Genomic DNA, 17606 nt, shown 5'->3' with positions numbered 1-17606 from the left:
CTTTAACAGTATATTACTTCACTTTGCATGCTCTTGAATCTTCTATGAATGCAACCATGCTGCATATTCTTCTATGATTTGTTTTGTACCAACAGTACATTCCTCAGATGATCTAAGTCGTTGAGCACAGCTATAACTCATCCATTTTCAGTAATGAACAGCATTCCACTGTATGAATATACCACTTCGCATCCTACTGTGGATTTGAGGGGTTTTTTGTTTTGCTTTGTTGTTATGAACAGTGCTGTATGGACGACTAGACACATGACCTGATATGTCTGTAGAGAGATTTCCCTAAGACATACTTGGGAACGGAGACGCTGGTTCATAACGTACGTGCGTCTGCACCTTTATTTAATATCACCAAATTTTTTCTAGTGGGTATTTTTTCTAGCAAGTGTTCTAGTCGCTCCATATTTACATGAACAGAAATATCATTTGGCTTTTAATCTTTGAGAATCTAGGAGAAATGAAACGCCTTCTCATTGCATTTGGTTAATAATATGGTTTTAATATGCACTTCCCTGATTACTCATGAGGCTGAATATCTTATAATATGCTTACTGGCCAAGTGACTTCATTCTTTTATGAAGTGCACATTCAAATCCTTTGCCTAGTTTTCTGTTACCTTTATTCCACTGCGTGGCAGATCTTTATTTGTGAATACTAATCCCTATTGTCTTTAGATATCTATTAGTGAAAAGAAATTGTTAATTTTGATGTAGTCATGTTTGCTCACCTTTTGCTCTACTTATGCATTTTTACCTTATTTATTCAAAGTCATTAAAATACTCTACTCTGCTATCTTTAGAAAGTGGTATGGTTTTACTTTAACTATGCCTTTATCTTACCTACAGATTTAGATCTATAATCCAGCCCAAGTGATTTCTCTAAATATTATGAGGTGATGCTCCAGCTCAACTTTCTTCCACTTAATTAACCAGCTATCCCAATTTTTTTTTTTTTTGCTGTACGCAGGCCTCTCACTGTTGCGGCCCCTCCCGTTGCGGAGCACAGGCTCCGGCGCGCAGGCTCAGCGGCCATGGCTCACGGGCCCAGCCGCTCCGCGGCATGTGGGATCTTCCCGGACCGGGGCACGAACCCGTGTCCCCTGCATCGGCAGACGGACTCCCAACCACTGCGCCACCAGGGAAGCCCCCAACTACCCCACTGTTTGAAAGAGCCATCCTGTCTCCACTGACTGGCAATACCAATGCTGTTACTGATGATCACGTTTCCTTAATGAGCATCTTACTATTATCCCTTGGATATTTTGTAGAATTTTCTAGTAACCTGTGTGGAGCTGGTATTTTTGAGAGAGTATTTTTCCTTTATGTTTTAAGACCATTCAACTTTCTATCCCTTCTTGAGCCAATCAATATGAGCTATATTTTTCTAGGAATTTGTCCATTTGATCTAAACTTTCAACTACAGGACCATAAAGCTGACCATTCCCAAAACAGCTATCTGAACACACTCCCTTCTTCATTCCAGAAGTATACTGCTTTGTGAATTCTCTCTTCCCTTGACTAATCTTGCCAGCAGTTTTCAATTCTGTTAGTCTTTTCAAATAATCTATTTTTAGTTGCATTGTTTTCCTCTCTGATTTACTTTTGTTTTCTATTTCACTAACTTGCATTTGTTTCCTTTTGTTACTTGAAGTACTCTTTTATTCTTCTTCTAATTCTTAAGAATTCAGTTATTTTTCAGCATTTAGTCCTGTAAATAAGCATTAAAGTCTACAAGTTTCCATAAAGTACCACTTTAGCTATATCACACAACTTCTGATATATAGTATTTTATACTGTTAAATTATAAATATTTTCTAATGTTCTTTCTGAGTTTTTCTTTGGCCTAAGAGTTATTTTGTAAATAATACATCCGAATTCCCAAATATACAGGGAAATTATGTTATAGTTGTTATATATATTTTTATGTACTTATAGTTAATGGCATTGTAAACAGAGAATGCAGTGATGCCAATATACTGAAATTTGTTAAATCTGGCTGTATTTGACCAGAATATTATCAGTTTTTTAAAATGTTCCCCATGTGCTTGTAAATGCTATTATTAAAATCTTCTTTTGTTGATTTCTCTCTGCTTATTCCAACACTAATAAGCAGAGAAATTATTTTAAATTTATTAAAAATCAATTTAAATCTCTCTTTAGTAAGGGGGACTGTTTTTAATAACTTACATTGCTGATGGATTTGCCTGTTTTTTCTGTGGTCCTACTGTTTGCTTAATATATTTTGAAAGCATATTATCAGGTACATAGCAATTTTAAATTACCGTTCCTTTTATCTTTTTATCACTATTTGGTGACCCTCACTCTCTAGGATAGTTTTTTTTCCTCCCAAAGTCAGCCTTACACCGTATTAACATAGCCACATAACACCACCTTTCTTTAGTAAGTATTATCAGGCATGTCTAATTTTCATCCTTTTTATTTTCAAGTTTTTATATCCTTTTTAAAGGTATGTTTCTTATAAAGAGCACGTAACTAGATTTTGTTATTTTATCCAATCTGACAATCAGTTTCTGTCAACAGGAGCATTTTTCCAATTATATGTATTTAATTTCTAATATATTTGCGTTTATTACTACTACCTTATTTTGTGCTTTCTACTTGTATCCCCTTTTCTATGTTTCTTTTCTTCTTCCTTGTCTCTTTTTTAAAAAATTGAGTATTTTTTCTCATTCTATTTCCCTCCTCTACTAGTTTGGAAGATACACATACTATTTCTAGATTTTTATTCCTTATCTCAGAAATTTTAACATGAATACATAACTTATCAGGGTCTACACCTTATCAGTAATTTTACCCTCCTCCCAAGTTTTACAGCGTTTGTCTAAACCTACCCTTATTTATCATTTCCTGGGTTTTCTATCCTTACATCTCAGACCTTCCATCTGCAACCACCTTCCTTACCTGTGAGACCACGGTGATCAGAAACTCAGAGAACGTAAAGGTGGAAGTATGACCACGACTGATAACTGACTGCTGCCTCAACCCAATACACTAAGGACAGGTGGCAACCCCAGGCTCTCACAACTCAGGTGACCATGAACAGGTGGGGGTTAGTGTGGCCCTGAACCCTGAAAATAGCTAACACCTTGCTTCCCTCCCCACATGCCTAAGGTACTTCCAAAGAACAGACTGCCGAAGTCTGCCTTCCTGCCATAAACCATTTTTGAAGTTAGCACAGTAAAACTCCACACTCGTCTACTATGGATAAAAAGGAGGCAGCCACTCCTCACTCAAAAAACCAGCTTGACACGGTAAGAGCTAAAATTACGAAGCATTTTATAACAATTAAGTTTTACTAATGTCACACATGGTATTAAGTTTTATTGTTGTCACACATGGTAAGTTAAACATATAAAGAAGGTACAAAAGGTACAAATGAATACTAGTAAGATGAGGTTAGTTAAGTGTTCTAAGTTTTGATTTAAAAATAGTTTATAACATATAGAGCGCAAAAGCCCCTTAATTAACATAAAATTAGGTCCAATGTGAAATACTTAGAAAACATTGTTACATAAGAATTATTACCCTAGTGGCTGAAACATGATGAGTGTGCTTTCTCAGCACTGGGTCCAGAGAAAGGCACTAGTTCTCATCTAGCCCGCAGCACACAGTGGAATTTCCCAAATAAGCTTGAAGTTTTTGTTTGTTTGTTTAATTTCTGTTTGTTTGTTTAATAAGAAAAACACACACCAGTCCTACAGCTACTTTGAATCAGAAACATTCAGGTAAACAAAGTGTTATTTTATTTGGAATATGGAAGTTTTGTAGATGCCTAGTTATTTCCATGTAGACAGTAAAAGAGCCAGCTCACTTACCAGCCTCATCTAACACAAGCAAGCAGGTACTGCTGGATCATGCCAGCCAAGAGAATGGCAAGCATCATCTACCTTATTTTATTAAATATCTATGGTAAAGAACCGATGACAAAGTACATATAACAGATTCACGAGATAGAGCTCTACACAGACCATTAAGAAGTGCCAGAAATGATCTAGAAAACTGTCTCGTAATAATAAACGTAGAGGATTTTACATCTTTGGAGAACCATAATTAATGGCAGTAAAACCATCTTATTCCATAGGACTGTAAGTCCACAACACATTTGCACTGGTTGTGATTTACTGATTTGAAAAGAGGAAAAAAATAAAAATACAAAATTCCTCAAAATAGTGCAGAGCTCAAAAGTAGCCAACTTGGTGCACAGATTTTAGCAATCACCTCCAACCAAGGCCACTTCCGCTTCTAGTGAAGTAAGCCTTTTATTCATAGATGACGAAGCGGTAGTGGTGACAGTCATGATGGTGGCCACACCATCAGAGCAATTACTATGTGACTCTCTTAGTGTTATAGTATACAAGCAAAAACTCGGGAACACAGGAAAAATCAGTGTTTACTTTTATACTTTTCCCACTTTTAGTAAAGCAAGCGTATATCTTCTTGGATTTTTAATCATTTAACTTTTTTTTTTTTTTTTTGCAGTACGCGGGCCTCTCACTGTTGTGGCCTCTCCCGTTGCAGAGCACAGGCTCCGGACGCGCAGGCTCAGCGGCCATGGCTCACGGGCCCAGCCGCTCCGCGGCATGTGGGATCTTCCCGGACCGGGGCACGAACCCGTGTCCCCTGCATCGGCAGGCGGACTCTCAACCACTGCGCCACCAGGGAAGCCCTAATCATTTAACATTTAATACATAAAGAGGATGATGAAGTATATAATCGTTGTCACTCTCTGCTTCAAGACCTTTGGCAATTCCCCACCACTTCCAAGATAAAAAACGATCATGGCAATATACAGCTTTCTTTTCATTTGCTTCCCATCTAATTCTCTAGCCTCATCTCTAGCCATTCCTCCACTCACCCTACAGAGTTTGCCCAAACATGACTTGCAGGTCCCACAATGTGTGTGTGTGGGGGGGGAGGGAGGGAGGGAGAGACGGAGGGAGAGACGGAGGGAGGGAGGGAGAGAGATGCTTTTGCACATATAATACCCTGTCTGGAATATTATTTTCCACATCTTTACTAAGACAACCGACACACATCTTTTAAGACGTGGCCATCCCCTCCATGTGTGTGGGATAGAATATCACATCAGTTACCAAACTAAATTCTTAAGGTTTGTTTTGCTATGTTTCTTCCCTAGTACACTGGAAGCTCTTCGGGGCAACATGCCGTATCTTTCATCCTAAGAGTCTCCCTGCCTTGCACACAGCAATCCACCATGTTCATCCTACAGATGAACACACCTGGGCCCAAATCAACTGAATTATTTTCCCAATTTCATAGGCCAATTAATGGCAGATTTAATATCAGAATCTAAGACTTCTATCTTCCAGGTCAATGCTCTTTCTGTAAGTGCACCTAAGGATACCAGATCAGAAGGAATTATGCATTAATACCTATAATGTTCAAGCCAGACACAGAGCTAAATGGAGTATAAAAAAGTGAGAGCTTTACAAACAAAAATAAGATACAAGCTAGTTATAAAGAATTTTCAAGGAATAGGGATAGGTGATAAAAATAAACAGAAAAGTTAGATAGAAAAACACTATCTTAAAAATAAGAATCACACAGGAGTTAGTCCAGTGACATATAAACATTTTAGGACATGAAAAAGATAAATAATAAGTAAATAAATATATCTGTAATCAACTTCAAAGTAACTAAACATTTCTTTCCTTAAACAATATGAGGGGTAAAGTATGTAGCTAAAAATCAACAAGATCAAGCATTTACGCCTCGGTAAAAGGAAAGTAGCCTTATTTGGTGTATAAGTTACCTTTTATGGGAAAAAACTTACAGGAAGCAAGATTTTAACTTAAATAAAAAATCACCAGTCCAAGAAGAATGAACTGAAAAAAGCTCTCAATTGAGTAAAAATAATATTAACCAACTCAGATGTATACGCTTTTAAATATTATAAAATATGTAAAAATTTTAACTAGTCTTTCAAGTTACCCTTGGGGCAGAGGGGAGCAGGGCAATAAAATTCTTCTCCCAGGGTTAACCTTCATTCAACAAGCACTGAATGCCCACCATGTGCCGGTTCACTGAGAGGCAAGAAAGGGCGGTGGCTATAGGAGTATAGACTCTGAATGGATTCAAATCCCGCTTCTACTGCTTATCAGCTGTGTGAACTTGGGTAAATCACTTAATCTCTTTGCTTGTTTGCTCACCTACAAAAAGGGTCTAAAAACCGTAACAGGATCACTGTGAGAATCCAATGAGCTAATCAGATGTAAAGCACCTGGCACGCGGACAGCAGTGTAAACGCGGTAGGGCTGTGCCTGCCACATCATTACTACCACTCGACTACCCCCTGGCATGCCAGGGTGAGGAAGACAGTCTCCATCCTAAAGGAAACCAGGGTCAGATAGGGAGGATGACACAGAAACACACCATAACACAGCAGAAAAAGCACAATAATACAAGTATAAAAGACGGATCCGGGCTTCCCTGGTGGCGCAGTGGTTGAGAGTCCGCCTGCCGATGCAGGGGACACGGGTTCGTGCCCCGGTCCGGGAAGATCCCACATGCCGCGGAGCGGCTGGGCCCGTGAGCCATGGCCGCTGAGCCTGCGCGTCCGGAGCCTGTGCTCTGCAACGGGAGAGGCCACAACAGTGAGAGGCCCGCGTACCGCAAAAAAAAAAAAAAAAAAAAAAAAGATGGCTCCACCGGTGTAACAGAAGAGAATTAACTTCCTCTGACAAATGGAAAAGGGATCACAGAAAGCATTTCAGACGAAGAAATACCTGAGATGAACTCCTGTCCACTTCAAAACATACCAAAACATATGGGGTAGTGGGGAAAAAAGTGTATCAGGTAGAGGGAACAAAAGTACCTCCAAAGACACGGAGAAAGACCCAGAAATCTGTAGGTCGGAGGCGCCACCAGAGAGAGGAAAGAAACAGCAGGGCAGGACCATAAACCAGGGCCTGGGATCTCATGCGAAGGATCTTGGTTTTGTCCTGTAAGTTAATAAAGATCCAAGGGAGGGGTTTAATTGGGGTAATGACTGAATCAGACTTTTTCCACAGAGATAATTTTGGCAGTAGCCTGCGTGACAGACCAGAGGAAGGAGAAGTAACTGGCTAGTGTAAGAGTGAAGTGCTAAGCTCACTGACACCACACAGGAGTAAGAGGCCATCAAGAGAACATCCACACTCAGCTCAACTCCGGCTACTCTCTCTCAAGCATCCTTCCCGGAAACTTTAGCCTTGAACGTCTCCGTGAAGTCAAAGTGTGTTCAGGACACAGAAAACTTGAAAACGCTGACTAGACAAAATGGAACTGCACTGTTTAAAAATGTATAAAACCAGGAAAGCAGGATTTGTGTTCCTCTACAATCAAGAGCGTTGGTTCTTCGGTTCTGAAAAATATTCTTAAAAACCTCAAACAGAAATTCTCATACTGAATTTTGATGAGTAAGATCAAGTTTTTGTCTCTTGCAAACTACTCAAGGCTATCTCAGGCAGGGTTGCAGATGAAGATCAAAACAAGGTAGAGACAAAAATTAAACTGTAATGGATCACAGGCCTAAATGTTAAAGCTATAAACTTAAACAAAACATAGCAGCAAATCTTCCTCAACTCGGCAAAGATTTCCTAGAATACAAAAAGCACAAAGCCTAAAAGAATAAAATTATAAATTCGACTTCATCAAATGTGGTACAAGCCACAGAAAGGGAGAAAATATTTTAAATATCTATATACAACAAAGAACTTGGATCCAGAATATAAAAAGAACTCTTGCAACTCAATAATAAAAAGACAAGCAACCCAATTAAAAGTAGATAAACGATTAGAACAGAAATTTCACAAAAGAAAATACAGAAGTGGCCGTTAAGTACATCAAAAGATACTCCAACATCATTAGTTATCAGTGAAATCCAAATTAAAACCAAAAGGATACTACTACACACCTACTGGAATAGCCTAATTTATTTTTTAAACATCTTTATTGGAGTACAATTGCTTTGCAATGGTGTGTTAGTTTCTGCTGCATAACAAAGTGAATCAGCTACATGTATACATATATCCCCATATCCCCTCCCTCGTAAGCCTCCCTCCCACCCTCCCTTACCCCACCCCTCTAGGTGGTCACAAAGCACCGAGCTGATCTCCCTGTGCTATGCGGCTGCTTCCCACTAGCTATCTATTTTACGTTTGATAGTGCATATATGTCCATGCCACTCTCTCACTTCGTCCCAGCTTACCCTTCCCCTCCCCATGTCCTTAAGTCCACTCTCTAACATCTGCGTAGTTATTCCTGTCCTGCCCCTAAGTTCATCAGTACCATTTTTCTTTTAGATTCCATATATATGTATTAGCATACGGTATTTGTTTTTCTCTTTCTGACTGACTTCACTCTGTAGGACAGACTCTAGGTCCATCCACCTCACTACAAATAACTCAATTTCGTTTCTTTTTATGGCTGAGTAATATTCCATTGTATATATGTGCCACATCTTCTTCATCCATGGAATAGCCTAATTTAAAACGTGGACAAACGTTTGCAAGGATTGGAGCAACTAGAACTTTCATACACTGTAAAAGGTGAAATGCTACAAGCACTTTAGAAACTGGTTTGGCAGTTTCTTGCAAAGTTAAACGCACACTTACTACATGAGCCAGCAATTCTACCCAAAAGAAACGTAAGCATATATTCACAAGAAAAATTGGATGTGAACACTCATATCTGCTTTATTCTACAGCAAAGTACCAGAAACAACTCAAATGCAGGCATACCTCGTTTTATAGCACTTCACTTCACCGCACTTCGCAGACACTGCGGGGGTTTTTTTGTTTTTGTTTTTTTAACAAATTGAAGGTTTGGAGCAACCTTCTGTTATCAGATGATGGCTAGCATGTTTCAGCAACTAAGTGTTTTAATTAAGGTATGCACACTGTTTTTTAAGACAATGCTATTGCACACTTAACAGAGTACAGGACAGTGTAAACATTTTACATGCACTGGGAAACCAAAGAATTCATGTGACACACTTTATTGTGATATTCATTTTATTGTGGTGGTCTGGAACCAAACTCCAAGGTCTGCCTGTAGGAAGCCCATTGTAGATGAAGACAGAAACCAATTCCATCACACAATCGAAGACTACTCAGCAACACAGAAAGAATGAACAACACGATGAAAACGTTATGCTGAGCAAAAGAACACAGACAGCACATACTGTGTGATTCTCTTTATATGAAACCCTAAAGCAGTAAATCTCACCTTCAGGGATCAAAACCAGATCAGTGGTTGCTTGGGCAGAGGCAGGGAGGATTGACTGAGATGAGGTACAAGCAGGAAACGTTCTGTATCTTGACTGTGGTGGTGGTTACACTGGTAGCCACAGGTGTGTCAACACTCACCAAAATGTTACATGCATACTAGTGTATACATACAGCCTTCCTCAAGCTAAAAAACATACACTAATAGCTGTAAGATGAAGCTTCAGTGTAGAATGCAAATTATACCTCAATAAAGTTTATTAACACACACACAAAACACGGTAGCGTTTTAACTTTTGTCTTAGGATTGCCTTGATCCATAAGCACAAGAACATACTATGTTTTAGGAAGACATACAACTGTCTTCTTCAATATATTCCAAACTAAATGAATGAAACCATGAAAAGTTGTGGATGCCACGTTCATTAAGCTACTCAATTTTTTTCATCTTTTTTGGAGTATAATTGCTTTACAATGTTGTGTTAGTTTCTGCTGTAAACAAAGTAAATCAGCTATACGTATACATATATCCCCTTATCCCCTCCCTCTTGAGCCTCCCTCTAACCCTCCCTTTCTATCCTCCCCAGGTCAAGGTTCTTTGTTTTATGCAATTGAATAATACTGGGACGTTACCCTTGAAGTTCAGGTCAATATTATACATTAAGTAATATGGTGAGGTCTCTCTCAATATAATGCTCTTTAAAAAAGAGTTCAAGGCCGCCTTCCTCAAGCTGAAAAATATATACTAATAGCTATAAGATGAAGCCTCAGTGTATATTACTATTCTATTACTGATCTAACAGACAGCCTTGTTCTTAAGGCCAGAACAACTAAGCAATGTTTAAGGTCAAAGCTATAGAAGCAATGAATAAATTTTATAACAACATCCTTTTAGACGGTAGTTATGTCAGTCAAAGTTAATTGTGGACAAGAGAATAAGGAATTAAGTGTCAGTTGATGCAAGATGCATTTAAAACAAACAATCTAATAATATAAATAAAACTTTAAACAAACATTTACTGAATGCTTAAAACTGTGCTAAGCGCAGTGCTTCATAAACTCTAAGGTTACCATCCCCATATTACATATGGGAGAATTCAAGCATACGGAGACTAAGTAACTTGGCCAAGGTGACTCATCTAGTAAATTATAGGATCAACCCAAACCCTTAACCGCTACGTTTGCTCCCCTTCAGAAAGAAACACTATATTCAAAAAGTGAACTCCAGATTCACCAGAGACCTAAATATGAAAGGTAAAACTACAAAACTATTAGAAGAAAATCTAAGAAAATATCTTTGCAATTCATGGATTAGGAAGGACTTCTTACTACCCACAAAGTCAAAACTTTGACAGATGTAAATATATTAAAATTAGGGATTTCCATACCACAGGCAAAGTCAACAGGTGATTGGGATTACTATCTCAAATACACAAGGAATTCTAGGAAATCAACAAGTAGAAACCGAGCCAAAAAGGAGGGCAAAGAGTATGAATAAGCCAGACATGGAAAGGGAAACTCAGATGGCTAGCAAGGATATGAAGAAATAATCAACCTCGCGAGTAAACAAGAAAATACATATTAAAGCAACTACAATATTCTATTTAACAACTGTCAAAATAGCCAAATGCAGATGTTGTACAATACCAAAAGCTGACAAAAATGTGAGAAAATAGGAATTTTTATGTTAACACTGGTGAAGGTAAACAGTGGTGTCGCCGTTTTAGAAATAATCTGGCAGAATTTAGCGATATGAAATACGTGACTAACCTATAACTCAGCAATACTATGCCTGCATGTATGTCCCCTAAGAAACTCTTCCACAGCCATTAGCAACATGTAAAAAGATGCTTTTTACAGAATTATTTGTACCCAAGAGTTGGAGTCAACCTAGGCATCCATCATTAGGGGAACTGATGAGTAATTGACAAGTGCTGACACACACCATGAAATACTGCACAGCTGGAAGCAATGAACTAGATGTACTTACAGGAACATGAACAGATCAGATCTCAAACAACACGGGGTGGCGAAAGTAAAATATACAGCAAAATATCGGGCATACAGATGCAAAACACACAAAGAACTAGATAATTTTACAAGGAAACAGACATAGCCAAAGACATATATAAAACACACTAGATTGGGTGGAAATGAAGGTTGGGAAGGACAGGGTGGGACAGGGTGAATGGGAGTTGAGGCAGGGAATGAAGAGGGAAAGTTACAATCCAAATAATGGGAGCACATGCCTCTAAGCAGACCAAACCTACTCTCTGCACCCGAAGTGGTATCGGCACATTAACTGTTAAATTTGATGAATTTATGGGAATAGATTAGAAATCCATTTTTATGAGATGATTGAGTATTCTACACAATGCATTTGGTTTTTACTTTGACAAACTGGAAAATTCGCAGCTTCTACTTCTTCATTGTTATCATCATAGGTAAAACGGTCTAATAACGGAACACCGAGCTACCGGCCTGAGAAGCTGTAACCTGGTCCAAGCAAACTAGTAACAGGAACTTGGCAAAGTCCTTTTACCTCTTTGAATCTGTTTGCTTATCTGAAAAAAATGGATTTGGATGATTGTCCCGAATCCCTCCAGCTCCACAATTTTTATTTTCTTAATTTTTATTCATATGAAATTATTTTCTCTCTGCTCCAACTATTCCCTCCCCTGCAATCAAAAATAAATAAATAAAAGAGTATCAAAAGAGATTTAGAAAAGTGATGTAGCAATAGGAAGGAATAGCAACTTAGTTTTTTAGGGTAGAAAGGAGAAAACATTAGAGATACAGTGATGTTCAGAGAGCCTTGGCAAGTACCTAAGTCAGAGTGACGTTAACTTGAGCCCAGGTTCAGACACTCTATTCCGTTAAGGATTTTACTACCCACCATTCCACGCGTCACCTCTGCCCCTTCTCAAAACACACGTTATAGTCTCGCATGGAGTTTCTACTTGAAGGCCCTAAATTTCAGCTTACCTGTATCAGTTTTCAGATTAAAAATGATGATTCCCTAAAAGTCCCTTCCATATTAAAAATGTAAGATTCCAAGAGAATGATGAATTTTTTAATCAACAAACTGGTCACCCTGAGCATTTAATAAAAAACCAAGCATTCAATTAGATCTGTGGATTAAATGGATATAAAGACATTAAAAATAAGGGAAATGAGACTATATTGTGGCTTGGTGACCATGAATAGTAACTGAGGTATCTAAAAATTAGTGGTGTCACATTTTATAAAAAGAAAATTGATATCACAATATTTAAAATATCTCAAAAAAGCTGGAATTAGAGTATACCTAAAATCTTGAAACTGGAACATTTTAAAAGAGAAAAGAGATGTCTTGCAATATTTTTAGAATACAATAATAAACATGAGAAACTGACATCATTCCCCTATTTATCTTCATTCACACTGAAGTTTAAATATGGATGGGGAAGGGGAGGGGGAATTAAGAGGCCACGAAACATCTGTTCCTAATAATTCCAGCACAGATGCAGTTGTTGCAGCAAAAGCAAGGATGAAGGTCCTCCAGGCTGCCCTGCTATGAGGTCTTCCACCAACAGCTACAGTGCAGACCCCAAACCCTGCACATCAAGTCCCAGGAATACAGAGTTGGCTGTAGGAGAAACATGTATGTGTACATGGACAATTAACTGCATTCCCTATGTCCCCAGAGTACCTGTATTAAATAACAAGGAAACATCTGATGAAATAAACGAGAGGAAAACAACTTCTTAGAGAATGAAAAATAAGAATCTAATAAAACGTTTCATAGCTTGGACTTGAATTCCACTTTTTTGGCTGTTCCTTCTAGAATCTTTGGATTTATCTACACCTAGATGATATACTCCAAAATACGTTTTAACAAAATTAATGAAGTGAGTTGTAAACATTAAATTTTTTTCTCTGAACACAATCCACAGGCAAACTTTACTCATTAGAGAGCACCGTGCTATTTAAGTATGTTGCCATACTTCCAAGAAACTCCGTTTCAGGTTAACAAGCAGTATAACCCATCCCATCACGTGCACGGCATACTGAAAAACTGTATTTGGTAAAATCCATGTCCTAAGAATGCTTCCTTTGCAGATACAATTCTTCAAACGCCGTCCCATAGAGATGTCTGTCAAAGGGTACAAACTTTCAATTATAACACGAATAAACTCTGGGGAACTGACGCACAGCACGAGGACACTAGTTAACAGAACTGTATGCTACACGTGAACGCTGCTATGAGAGTAGTTTTAATGTTCTCACCATGGCGACAAGAGTGTAATTACGTGAGGTGAAGGGTGTGTTAACTAACCTTATCATGGCAAACGTGCAATATATACATGTATCAAATCATCACACCGTACACCTTCAACTTACACAATGTTGTATGCCTATTACATCTCAATAAAGCTGGAAAAACTTAGAAAAAAAGCCACTGTCCCATCCAAAGGAAAGATTATTTCCTATAGCAATGCTTGTATAACAGATCACATTTAATTTTAACCAGGGTTGCTACAGAACTTTTCCTACTATGTGTATATCCATTTATTTTCTACTTTTAATATAACTAGTTTAGCTAGTTATAGGCACAACATACAGCCTTTTAAAAAGTATTTAAAAATACATTTTATTATATTTCGTAATCAGGGTATCTTTCTAACTTAAAATATTTTACTTCTCTTTCAACGATGAACTTTTGTTTTATTTAGCTTATAGCTCTATTACAGATGAACATACATTTCCCCATAAATTAATGATCATACTGCAAGGATTAAGAAACCTTTTTCAGTCCTAAATACTATTTCTACCATTTCACCAAGTCCTCTAACCTCTCACTGCACTTCGCACACCAATGTGTATCTTCTTCTAACATCTGCATGACTTTTCTTCTCCTCCATTGCAATTCACTACAGGTAGTTAAGAGTAGCTAACAATATAATTCCACGATATTGCATCTGTGTTTACATCTGTCTCTAATCACATGCTTAGAAGTGATTTATACAGGGGAAAGCAAAAAAGGAGGAAAAAAACCACAACTATGAGACAATTAAGTTGTTATTTTAAATGTATCATTCCCAACTTGATATAACTTTCTCACCACAGGCTTCAAAGTTACTGAAATTGCAAACATAGGGTACGGCATTTCAAAAACACTGGATATAAGAAAGAAAAAACAGTACTAACCAAATATTTCATATGCTTTTATACTAGGATCATTTTAACAAGTGATTGGTACTTTCAATTTATAAGATAGTTTAAGTTTTGCTCCATGCTACAACTGTATATGTCATGGCTTTGTGGTAAAGTTGCTCAGTTCATAAAAAAATAAGTTGATAGTAACCAAACTTATTCACTGCTGAACCCTAGGAATTAGAAAACCACACTCAAGAACTGTGTCAGGAAATGTAAAACTATATTTACACACACACACAAACACACAAACACACACACACTCTCTCTCGAAGAAGAAGAACTATGACACCCTAAAATGAGAAATTCACACAGGCTTACCTGATAATTCACATAATTTCTACTTATTTCAAGATAAAGAGTATTACTGTTGCATTATGGTACTGGTGTTGGTGCATTTACAGAAATACCATTAAAAAATATTTAGGTAAAAATACCTAAAAAAATTAGGAAAGTAAATACTTCTAACATTTGACCTAATGAAAGGCTTCTAAAAGTTTACAGTAACATTAACATAATTATATAGACACAGGCCAAAAAGACATAACTAAATACATTAAATCTCATGGAATATAAGTTACAATACCAATTTATATTTGTTGTAAAGAATTCTTTGAAAACAAGCATACAATAATTAGTAAACTACAGAGACTCTTAAATGCATTTAAAACTTCAAAACAAATTTACATTCCTTAATTTAGAATTGGTAAATTTAAAATTTATACACTACCTGGTTCTGAATCTTAATCAGAAGCGGGAGGAAAAGATAAAAATCGCTAACATCTGAGCGACCGCTGTTAAATACCTTCTTCAGTAGTTGTCCACCAGCCCATGTATAGTTTTAAGTCTATGTAAGTTATGAAAAAATAATTACACAATATCACCAATTATTTTCAAATTTTCTTACCGTATCCAACCATTTACATTTTTTAATGTCTAAAAATATATATTTCCAGGGATCTTACCATGAATGAAAAAGGAGATTAAAAAATATAGTAAGAATGCAAAATAAATACAGACCGATCATTACATATTCTTCTCTAAACCTAACAACATAAAACAAAACTTTCTTTAAAACAGCAGTAATACAACTGGTCTACAGCAAGACTAAATTGACAGCAATCTCAGCTGCAAGATTTAAGAAGACCAAATTTATACAACTGTTCAAGCTAAAACAATCCTACTTCTTTCCAGTCCTAGCAGACTAGAAAATGCGTTTGCCTAACTTACCCAGGGCTAGTTTTAAATAAGGGTAAGACCCGGAATTATACTGAAGGTCCCTATCAAAGCAGAGGTCCCAAATCAACAGCAGATAGACAGATTTATGGTATACTACACCAATAACAATTTTTGTTAGCATCCTCTACTGGTGGTTTCCAAAGACAGCAAGTAGAAATGCAAATGACAGAAGATATGTACCTGCCAGTCCATCTAGAGTGAATTAATCAGTATGTAGTCATTAGCAGCTAGAGTACATTTCTCAAATAGATAAATAAATAAATAAGTAACCACAAAGAGTAGAAGTGGAAAATGAGAAGGCAGATTTTAAAAATACAGCAAACAAAGCATTACATTATAAACGGTAAAAAAAAAAAAAATCAATTTAAGCCACTAACATCATCACCATAGAGTTACTACATAAGGTTTCAGGCTTTGGCCAAACCTTGCTCAACTGTTTTACCCCTGTCAAGTTACATTACTTGATGCTCCCCTTAACATCCTACTCTGCAGATATATTCCAGAAAGGAAATTAAAATGTTTTACTGAAGGCTTAGCAGAAAATCTGCATGCCTTATTTTAAAATGAACAAAAAATTATTTACATATAAATTACAGTATAAAGTATCTCTATGACCACCTCCCACTGTATACATCATTTATTCCTTCATTAAAAAGATTTAAGAGTTAACATTTTCCAAGCGATTCTCTCTAATAAACAACTGCAACTTAAATATGACTGCGTTGCTAAGAAATCTTAACCAGCACCTATCCTGAGGTTTCACAACACAATGACATACAACTTCATTTTTAATTTGCAAATCATGAGGCTTAATCAAATAGCGTGGCTGTAATAATCAGCAATGGATGAAATGCATCTGAGAACAAAAAGAAATACAAGGACAGAGCCAACACTGATGAAAATGGAAGATACCTGTAGTAGCACAGTGCTATCTGAAACACCTTTTGTTTTCTGAGAGTGATGCACACTGCAGACGAGACATTTTGTGCTAAACAGCCCCAAATCTGTTTCTCTAATAGTAAACACAAAGGAAAAACACTGACAGCAAGCGCGGTAAATAAATCGCTCCCTTGAGAATGAAAGCAGCAGACTGGAGGGGCTGACACGCGCAGGGGAAAACTAAACACCATCTTTTTCTACCTGCGCAAGTTGCCATTTGCTGCAGCCGTCCAGCAGCTCTCTTTCCTGCTGATTTCAAGTACCTTTCGGGATCGCTTTTTCCCCCTAAGTCAGCTGTTGATATGCCTTATGGGTGTAATATTCGTATCACAGGATCTTTAGGAGGAAAATCCATCCTTTCCTGCTCAGGTAAACATGTTTACAGCAGCTGCACAGACGCTGGGTGGTTCAGACTCACATGTCACACACATGTCGTCAGCAACAAGAAAAGCCCCTTTCTCTGGCGACGAACATTTTAAATAAGGTAAAACGCGAACAGCCCTTTCCAAACCAACTTACCTTTCATAAAGCCACAGCAGCAACAGCTCGATATAGCACACACACTATTTGACGCTAAAACAGGAAATTAAAATTGCAATAGCCTGTGCTCCGCTGCGGCCGTAACAAGTCATCTCTCCACAATGAGGACGCCCAGTATTAGTTATCGATCATAACTAACGGAGGTCTTTAAAATACAAACGTGTATTTGGATAACTAACACCGTTCATGAAAGCGGTGATTCTAATGTCGACTCGAATATATTAAAATTACGTTTACGATTGGAAGGAAACATCTTGGAACCGCCTAAAACCTTCGTATCTGCTTCGAGACAGGAAATCCCACACAAATCTGAAATTGCCAGGAAAGGTTACAAAACCTCGCGTTTCGCATCCCAGAGGGGAGGGAGAAAGGGGGCCCAGGCGTGGGGGTGGGGCGAGCGCCGGGTAGTTCTGACTTAAACCCGCATTTCCTC

At 37.7% G+C, this 17606-nt stretch overlaps 1 protein-coding gene across 4 annotated transcripts in view; it reads right to left on the bottom strand.

Annotated features, from left to right (window-relative positions):
* The window catches only part of ZEB1 (zinc finger E-box binding homeobox 1), a 190594-nt gene that overhangs the window by 171299 nt on the left and 1689 nt on the right, over window positions 1-17606 (bottom strand). The window lies entirely within an intron of this gene.

This window comes from Phocoena sinus, chromosome 2 (genome assembly GCF_008692025.1).
Source record: "Phocoena sinus isolate mPhoSin1 chromosome 2, mPhoSin1.pri, whole genome shotgun sequence".
Lineage (NCBI taxonomy): Eukaryota > Metazoa > Chordata > Mammalia > Artiodactyla > Phocoenidae > Phocoena > Phocoena sinus.
The sequence above is the reverse complement of the archived record's forward strand: the minus strand, read 5'-3'. Positions and strand labels throughout refer to the sequence as shown.